The sequence below is a fragment of the Aegilops tauschii genome, chromosome 5 (genome assembly GCF_002575655.3).
Source record: "Aegilops tauschii subsp. strangulata cultivar AL8/78 chromosome 5, Aet v6.0, whole genome shotgun sequence".
Taxonomy (NCBI): domain Eukaryota; kingdom Viridiplantae; phylum Streptophyta; class Magnoliopsida; order Poales; family Poaceae; genus Aegilops; species Aegilops tauschii.
Window position 1 is genome coordinate 250,766,483 of NC_053039.3, and position 10,234 is coordinate 250,776,716.

Here is a 10,234-nt window from a genome sequence, read left to right on the forward strand (position 1 = left end):
CTTGACGTCTCCATTGTAGCTTCGATGGAATTATTGCCCTCAAGATTATGTTCATTATGCTCTTCAACTACTTTTTTATTTGAAAGCTTGATTCCATCACCTGCAGTTTTTACTTTCTCTTTAGATGGATCGGCTTGAAATAGCCGATGCAAAAACTTTTTGCCATCATGACCAATCGGAATAGAGTGGTCATCTCTTGGTGTTTCAACAAATTTCAAACGTCCTTTTTCAATGGCCGATTTAACTATTTGACGAAACATGTGGCAGTCCTCAAAATTATGCTTGGACGAATCATGCAACTTACAATACATTCGTCCTTGGATAGATGGCTTGACATGGTGATCAAGAATTCTAATGTAATTATTTTTCAACAAAAAATCAAAGATTTGATCACACATGTTTGAACCGAAGGTATACCTCTTGTTTTCTAGTCGATATTGTTGTGAGAACGGCTTTGGAGTTAAGCAAACGAATGGTTCCGATTTGGCATCTTCCCATTCGGCTATGAATTCTCTTTCGCATTCTTTTTCCGATGTCCTTAAATAAGAAACTATACTAGCATCGGTTTTCCCAAAAGATTTTAACCTTGGCTTTAAATTTCTGAAATCAAAGTAGTTAGAACATACACATCTCAATTGAGACCATGCGTAAGCCAAGTATGAAGCAAGCAAAGCTACCCAATTAGATATGAACTTTAAATAAAGCAATGGGAAACGCTTTGGCCGCAGTAATAAGTCACAATCAGTCTGTTTGAATGGTACAATATATTAACCGACATGCTCAGTAACAATTTGATTGCTAATAAGTAAATTACCCTTCTTCATCGGTCTTTCAAAATTACTTATGAGAATTTTTCTAATAGACGCATCAACAATAAAGTTGTGACCAAATATGAAAATAGTTAAATTACTTACTAGACATACCTCTTCAAATATGTTGGGAGAGCATGATGATTGCATGGCATGAATAATATCGTGCTTTGCTTTTGGATGGCTTCCCAACACCGCGTCACAGTTTTCTTCTTGATTCCATGCATCATAAATTTGAAATCTTTTTCAACCAAACTTTGTTCGGCTACTTGTTCTTGTCCTTGAAGCTCATCAATTTCTATGGCACGAAACTCATAGGGCAGGAAGTAGGTTCCATTAATTTCAGAAAAATCAAGCATGGTTGTTTTGCTATGCTTTCCATGCCCTTTCTCAATAATGCTTGCCTCTTTGGATTTGATGGACTCAGAATATATACTACTTGATTCGGCTTTTCCAATAACCGAATTTTCTTTGTTACCTGAATCAATGACTTTATCTTTTTTAATTTGCAAGGCTTCTCGCTCTTGTCTAATTTTAGCCCACATCTCAACTTGGCGAGCTTTAAACTTTTTCATCTCAATTTCCATCCACTCTTCATGAGATTGCCCCCCAATAATTTCAGACTTTTCCGGCAATGAGGTGCCGAAACTTTGCAATTGTTTACGGGGTGCACTGGATGGTACAACACTGGGCAACTTCATCATTTGCACAACTCTAGCTTTTACTGCAGCAAAATCATGAGGCTTCCCGCCTTCTATTAGTTCCTTTCAAATGGAGTAGCACAAATCCCAAGAGAATGTAAGCTTGTTCTCAACTACCCAGTCTGGATATGGTTGCCCCCCAATGCTCTTAGACTCTTTAGGCAATGAGATGTTGCCGAAATTATGTAATTGTGTAGGGGGACATGATATGCCACGGTAGTAGGTGAAGGCATTTGTGCTCCTGTAGAAGTTTCACTTATTCGGCCATGACCATTAAGGTGCGGAGCCGAATTATGGACATCAACAGTTGCGTATGGTGCCAAAAAAACTAGTAGTATGAGGTGTAGCATACGACGTTTGAGGGTAATTGGCCGAATAACTAGTAGTAGCATGGCCATTCCCCTATCCACCGGCATGTTTGGATTAACATGTTGAAAATTAGTTGCCGATGAATAAAAAGATGAAACACTATGTTGCATGCCATTGAAAGTTCTTACATGGGGTGTTTCAACTTGATTAACCGAACTCATCATGTCGTTCATCGGCATATAGATTTGTGGGGTTGCCGGTGCATGGGAGTTGGGATACATATGTTGCATGTTGCTAAAATTATATAAAGTTGAAGCATGAAGATTATGTTGCATCGGCTCTTGCACATAATTAGATGCATGATTGATAAAGCTAGGGCTAGCTGATAAATTATGCTCATTAGATGATCTAGCAACAACATATGCATTATTTGCATCTGCATATGTGAATTTGGTATTCATATTACCTTTGCAGATTGCAAACCCTAGATGACGATCTCTTCGTAGCAAGAACGGGCCGAAGACAATTCAAAGCTTTGTCCCCAGCGGAGTCGCCAAAAAGTGTGTTCGCACACGAACATGTCACCGTGTACCCTCGACGCCGAGGGTGATGCACCGCAGCTCACACTGAAGGAGACCCGTCCGAAAGCGTGGTACGCAAGCAATCCAGCGGGTGCTTTTCAGGACCCGAAACCCCACGCGCCCGAGAGGGACCCCGGACGCGCGGCGGCTGGGGCTGCCCTAGGTCGATTCGCTCGCCCCTAGGACCTCGAGGATCGCTGCCCTTCAACACGAAGAACGAATGAAGAACGAGAGAGAAAGAACAAGGGAGAGATGTAAAAACTAGGGTAAAGTAGTATATTGATTTGTCGATTGTGTGTTGTTATTCAATTGGCCATCACCTCTTACATATATGAGGCGCCTCGACTTTCCGTGCAAGAAAAGGACCCAAATCCCGTCCAAAACATCAAAAGATAAGCTAACTCGGACTATGAGGACCGGAACTTCCGGGCTAAAATTACATCAAGTTGCCCTCTTGCACAGCTCCTGCGGGTCGCATATAGCTTCGGATCGCGATGGTCCCAAAAGCAAAGTTGTAGATCTTGCAATGGAGAAAAATTACTTAGTTGATCACTTTTTCATCCGAGGTCATCTTGACGTCGAAATTGGCCCTGCAAATCTGTAAATAATGTTGAAATTTTCAGTTTTCGGGGCGCACCGCGTGCAAACTTTCGGTTTAGGCCGGAACCTCCCCGGAAGTTTTGCCCGGAACATCCGGGGCAGACTTATGCCTCGACGAGACGAAGACAATCGGTGTAGAAACGTTTCTCATATGGGGCCATCTTGGGGGCGTAACCTGCCGAATAGTGTTCTGAATACAAAATCTGAATACTTCAAACACAACTTTGGCCTTAGAGATGAGATCGGATGGCTACGGCCCAAATATCAAAGTTTCTCCTTTTGACGATATGGAACTTTCTCACTTTGAGCACTTCTCCATTTGAGGCCTTCTTAATTATGTTCTTGACCATGCCAAAATTTGGTATGAACAGGTGGTATGTTGTACGCGTCGAAGAGGTGGGAGGGGACTAGCATATATACTATACGTACGCGTCCGTGAACAAGTACACCTCACTCAGTGTCGGGACTTTTCGATTTCCGAGGCACGTGCCACATCAAAATTGTGAAATTGGCTACTCAAACATCACACAACACCTCTTTAGGCCACATGCATGCACGTGGTGGTTATCCTAGGTAGGACACTCACGTGTGACGCTTCCATCTGTGGGCCCATGAGGCCATCGTTGATGCATGCATGCATCATTTTGACCTACATCAGAAGAGGTTAATTAATTTCACCATCGATGAGGATTCTTTTGGGTTGTACATATTACGGCAGGAGCATATAGTATGTGGTGAAGAGGGGGGAAGGGGACCATCATATGTAGTACGCTTCATGAACCCCGCTCTGTGTGGGTGCATGGTTTACGGTTTTTGAGGCATGTGGCACATCAAAATTGTGCATTTTGGGTATTCAACATATATATGTTTGGCCCACATGCAAAGCGGTGGTGGTTGTCCTCTCACACCCACTTAAGCAGTTATCAACGATATCAATGCTTTCCATCTGTGGGCCCGTTTGGTCCATCAATACTTCTTGCCTGAGAACAAGATAGCTTAATTTGACTTAGGAGGGGATTTTTTTTTGCTTGTAAAACGATATATATATATATATATATATATATATATATATATATATATATATATATATATATACACACAGCCGGTCTATTCTGCTAATATTAGCAGAATAACTATTCTGATAACACTTCCGCACTTCACGCTCAACGCAATTGCACGTCATTGTTTGAACCAAGTGTGTTGCAGTACTCAGGCGAGTGAACTTCCCATCGCAAAAAACTGGACGCTGTGTTTTTTGGTACTGTTTTCGCTCTAATTTTTTAATCATTTATCGGAACGATGCGTGTAATATACCGTTGAGAAGCTATGGATTAGGCGCAATTTCGTCATGTTGAACACTTTTTGAGATTCCTCACGGTTTAAGAGCAGTTTTGAAAACGGTGCGGCGCACGACGAATGGCAGCGCGCGTTTTTTCGCTTTTTTCTAAACCGCTCGTCGGAATGAAGCAAATGATACACCGTTGGAAAGATATCATCGAGACACATCTTTTCCATATATATATACAATATTTTCTCTAATTCGTTATGGTTTGAGAGCAGTTTTAATTTTATTAAATCATGGAATTGTGTTTTTTCGATTTTTTTTTCATTTTTCGGTACTGTTTTCACTACAGTTTTTGAATCGTTTGTCGAAACGAGGCGTGTGATACGCCGTTGGAAAGTTACGGACGAGGCGCAACTTTCATATGTTGAAGTGTGTTTGAGATTCCTTACGGTTTTTAGTTAATTTTGAAAATCGTGCTACGGGCGACGAGTGGCAGCGGCCTTTTTTCGTAAAAAAAAAAATCAAATCGGTCGACGGAATGATACAAATGATACATCGTTGGAAAGATATCGACGAGGCACAACTTTTTCATGTAGAACACTCTTTTTAATTTCTCATGGTTTAAGAGCAGTTTCGATTTTACCGAAATGCGAACACTGTTTTTCGCGACACCAAAATCGACGTCTAAACCACATTAGATAAGAGAACACACTGCTTCATACAGGAAACCGCACTGCATGAGACAATCAAGCGAACTGCATGTTTTCTAAATGCATTTTGTTTTAAATGGATTGTATAAAAAGTCCTTCGTGGTGGACTTTTTTCAAGACTAAAGCGCACTACATTTGCATGATTTTTAAATGCATTTTTATTTTAAAATGAGTGTACTAAATAGTCCTTCGTGGTGGACTTTTTTGTAGACCAAAGTGCACTGCATTTTTTGCATGTTTGTAATTACATTTTTGTTTGAAATGGACTGTACTGAGGAGTCCTTCCTAGTGCACTTTTTTCAAGACGAAAGTGCACCACATTTGCATGATTTTTTAAATGCATTTTTGTTTTAAAGGGTGTGTGCTAAAAAGTCTTTTATAGTGCACCTTTTTCAAGACCAAAGCGCACTGCATTTGCATGATTTTTCAATGCATTTTTATTTTAAAACGAGTGTACTGAAAAGTCCTCCATGGTGGACTTTTTTGTAGAACAAAATGCACTGCATTTTTTGCATGTTTTAAATTACATTCTTGTTTGAAATGGACTGTACTGAGGAGTCCTTCCTAGTGGACTTTTTTCAAGACGAAAGTGCACCGCATTTGCATGTTTTTTTAAATGCATTGTTGTTTTAAAAGGTGTGTGCAAAAAAGTCTTTTGTAGTGGACCATTTTCAAGACCAAAGCGCACTGCATTTGCATGATTTTTCAATGCATTTTTATTTTAAAACGAGTGTACTGAAAAGTCCTTCATGGTGGATTTTTTTGTAGAACAAAGTGCACTCCATTTTTTGCATGTTTTTAATTACATTTTTGTTTGAAATGGACTGTACTGAGGAGTCCTTCCTAGTGGACTTTTTTCAAGACGAAAGTGCACCGCATTTGCATGATTTTTTAAATGCATTTTGTTTTAATACTTTTTTGTAGACCAAAGTGCACCACATTTGCATGATTTTTTAATGCATTTTGTTTTAGTACTTTTTTGTAGACCAAAGTGCACCGCATTTGCATGATTTTTTAAATGCATTTTTGTTTTAAAATGTGTACTGAAAAATACTTCGTGGTGGACTTTTTTGTAGACCAAAGTGCACCGAATTTGCATGATTTTTTAAATGCATTTTGTTTTAAAATGTGTGTACTAAAAAGTACTGCGTGGTGGAATTTTTTGTAGACCAAAGTGCACCGCATTTGCATGATTTTTTAAATGCATTTTGTTTTAATATGTGTGTACTGAAAAGTCCATTGTCGTGGACTTTTTTGTAGAAGAAACTGCACCGCATTTGCATGATTTTTTAAATGCATTTTGTTTGAAATGGATTGTACTGAAGAGTCCTTCGTAATGGACTTTTTTCAAGACCAAAGTGCACCGCATTTGCATAATTTTTTGAATGCATTTTTTGTTTTAAAGGTGTGTACTGAAAAGCCCTTCGTAGTGGACTTTTTAGACCAAATGCACTGCATTTTTGCATGTTTTTAAATGCATTTTGTTTGAAATGGACTGTACTGTAGAGTCCTTCGTAGTGGATTTTTTTACCAAAGTGCGCCACATATTCTTCCTAGTTTTTTTACTACACTATATGGCAACAGAGTTAACTGTAAGAATTTTTTTTAACAATTTTGCTAGTTTTTTGGCAACAAGGGAACTGCATTTTTATCATGTCCCAAATCTGCAGATAACTCGAATCTGGACTGCGTTGTCGAGAGTAAGAATCTGGACACCGCGGACTGCACACACCACACTGCACGGAAGCACCGGCGGACCGGACGGAAGCGAGCTCACCCGAAGCAGCACACACTACTTTTTGCAGCCACTAAACTGCAGTTATCCATCCATTTGAGAAGGCAACAAACATCCATCCATCTGAGAACGCATCAGCCGTACAAGTGAATGACCGCAAAAGAAAAGGCCATGTGTCCTCGGCGAGAGCATGTCAAAAGACAAACAAAAAAAGGAAATAGCGGACTGCATGCCCTTGTTGCTCCAACCGCTAGTGGATCGCCGACGAACTTCAAGTCCACACTGATGCATAAATTGTTTCGCCGACTAATAGTGGACGCTATGGCTGGCTCGCCGTCAGTCTCCTGGTGGCCCTCAACCCTTCGCCGACTGAACTACAAGTGGGTGTGCTGCTGAAACGTCTTGGCGTGATCCTCCTCTCGGGAACCCGGTGAGCAAGTCTGAACAATAAAATCAAACACCATGCATCACAGTAGCGAACTGCATGACACCGATACTGAGTAAGAGATGGTTGAATCACCGGACTGCGTCAAGGAACCTACTGCACTGAATACACCGAAATCAAAAGCAAAAATGCTAAAACCATTGTTCTGAATTGCAAAGCGCCACTACTGCTCTTCCATGGTGCATCGGTGCCCCCGTTTGACTCCCCTCGCATGCATCCAGGGAATGTGCCGGCAAACTGCACAACACCTCCAGCGCAAACACAACCGATGCGTCCCCCGTTGCTGACAAGCTCCCTTTTTCTTTGAGGCGGGGCTCCCCTCTATGGCAAGCAGATGGAGGAGGGGAGAAGGTGGAGCCAGATCCGGCTGCGGGGGTCGCGGGAGGCTGGGACGCGGCTGCCAAGATCCAAAGGTCTCCGGCGCGGTGCTTATTGCGACAGCGATGGGCGGAGGTGGTGCGCGCCAGGGCAACACTGGTAGGTGGCTGGTCCGGCGGATGGACGAGGAAGCTGGGTTGGGTGCGGCGGCGGTGGGGTGCTGTCCGCGGGAGGAAGGTGGAGGGGATCAGGGGCCACTAGGAAGGGGAGACGTAGAGGCCACGGGGTGGGAGCCTGGGAGGTGGTCGGGAGTGGGTGCGCCGCCGTGGGGTGGGATGTGGTCGGGGGTGATGGCGTGGCCGCGGGGTGGGAGGTGGGGGCGCCGTAGTGGGGTGGGAAGTGGTCGCGGGTTTCTGGGGGAGCGGTGGGCCGGGGCCGGCGAGAGAAGGAAGTAGTGGATCCACCTCGGCCATGGATGGTGGTGCACGCGGGGAAGAGGTGACGAGGGGTGCGCGGCTCCGTGCAGTACGAGGGTGCAGGGGAAATCCATGGCGGCAGCGCGCGGGAGGGGAACAGGGAGGTTGGGGCGTGGGATGTGGTGGCGTGCGGGGAAGAAGGTGGGTAGGGCGGGGGTAGGACGGTGGGTGGGGGGGTGGGGGGGGGGGGGGGGGGGGGGGGGGAGGAGTGTTAGCAGAATAACGAATACTCTTAGGGGGTGTTATCATAAGGTGGATTCTTCATTTGGTTAGTGTTATCGTAGTATAGGTCATGGTGAGATTCAGACCTAATTAAGTTTGAGCGCATATACTATGCACGCATGCATGCATGAATCCCCGTCGTTGGCTTGATGTGTGGTGTAACATACATATGCATCATCAACCTAACCCTCACTCAGTGTGGGGATTTCTAGTTCAAAATCACAGTGCCACATCAAAGTTGTTCCATTGTTACTCAAAAAACACACATCCCCATACATATGTTTGGGCCACACACATGCAGTGGTTGTCTTCGGGGACTAGCTACTTGCGTGATTATTGGCAAGCTAGCCCATCTCCGGGGTCGCATGGACGGCCATCACTTTGACCAACAAGAGAGAGGTTGTACGACCAAGGTGGATTATTCTTGGTGAGATATGCCTCTCTGGCCCGCCGACTGAAAGCGTGTGTGTGGGGGGCTGCTACGTAATTCACACTTTGTTATGTGAACCTCGGTTGGGGGGGCATGCATTCATAGCTTAGGATTCCCTTCGTGGCGACACGACGGGGGGCTGCTAGCTACTTCGCACTTTGCTAGGTGAACCTCGGTTGGGGGGGCATGCATTCATAGCTTAGAATTCCCTTCGTGTCGACACGAGGGAGGGGGGCTGCTAGCTACTTCGCACTTTGCTAGGTGAACCTCGGTTGGGGGGGCATGCATTCATAGCTTAGGATTCCCTTCGTGCCAACACGAGGGAGGGGGCTGCTACCTACTTCGCACTTTGCTAGGTGAACCTCGATTGGGGGGAGGGCATGCATTCATAGCTTAGGATTCCCTTCGTGCCGACACGAGGGAGGGGATGGGGGGCTTCTAGCTACTTTGCACTTTGCTAGGTGAACCTTGGTTGGGGGGGGAGGGGGCATGCATTCATAGCTTAGGATTCCCTTCGTGTCGGCACGAGGGGGTGTAGGGCAAGCAATACCGTGCGCTTTGCAAGATAGGTGCCACATAGAAGTTGCATTCGGTATTTGAAAATCAAACCACCCTTTTCATATATAAATTTGGTCCACATGCAAGTGTGTTCGTGTTCTGACCCTCTCCCGCGTCATTTTTCGCCAAATTTATGAACATTGACAAGTCAGATGACGCAACAGACACGGTTCACTCAAACTAACCGTGTGCATTGGGCTCCACGTGGCTTCCCCTCTCAAAAATATCTACCCGCCTGTAGCTTTTTTCTGTTTGATAGCACACGGTTATTGTGTTTCAACCATGTGTGATGTCTCTTGTTCCCAATCCCGCCTGCATCCCTCAAAAATATCTGCCCGCCTCGAGGGTTTTTCTGTTTCATAACACACGGTTGTTATCTCCGGACCGTGTGTGATGTCTCTTGTTCCCAATCCCGCCTGCATCCCTCGAAAATATCTGCCCGCCTCGAGAGTTTTTTCTGTTTCATAACACACGGTTATTATCTCTGGACTGTGTGCGATGCACCATCATCAAAATTTTCAATAGCCCCGGCATTTCACTCCCGCGTTTGACTCCCGCCGTCCCGCGTAGTAAAATTTTCAGTACCGGCGTCATTTCCTAACACCCCCCACCCCCGCTCCACACACACACACCCTCCCTCGCTCGAAACCCTAGCAAGGTCCCCCTGCCGCCGTCGCCGCAAGGCCTCCATTGTCAACATCTGCCGGTTTGTCCGTGTAGCTTACCCACCGATCTCCATACCTAGGCCGCCCTGAGTTTCTTAGATGACGCATGCCAAAACGCCCCCTTTCCTAGAGATCCCCATCCGGGCTACACTTCCCGTGGAGCTCGAGGAGCGACTGGCCCAAAAGAGGTGTATCGCGGTCTCTTCGCCCGACGACGCCGAGGAAGCTGACGACCATTACTGGCGGCAGGCACTTAAGCAGCGGGCTAGATTATGCGGGCATGTCTCGGCCGCCGGCTACGACATCGAGGTCATCAACAGCGACGGCCTAAGGCAGGCTATGTCACAGGTTAAGTGGCCCACCCCAACCCCTCGGGTTCAACCACCGTCG

At 45.1% G+C, this 10,234-nt stretch overlaps 1 long non-coding RNA gene across 1 annotated transcript; it reads right to left on the reverse strand.

The window, feature by feature from the left end:
* Positions 1-6,640: 6,640 nt before the first annotated feature.
* On the reverse strand, positions 6,641-8,096 carry LOC123494137 (uncharacterized). The gene is made up of 2 exons (XR_006664043.2): positions 7,273-8,096; positions 6,641-7,170 (listed from the first exon to the last, which is right to left on the reverse strand). It is a non-coding gene; the product is annotated as an uncharacterized lncRNA (long non-coding RNA).
* Between the last annotated feature and the right edge of the window lie 2,138 nt (positions 8,097-10,234).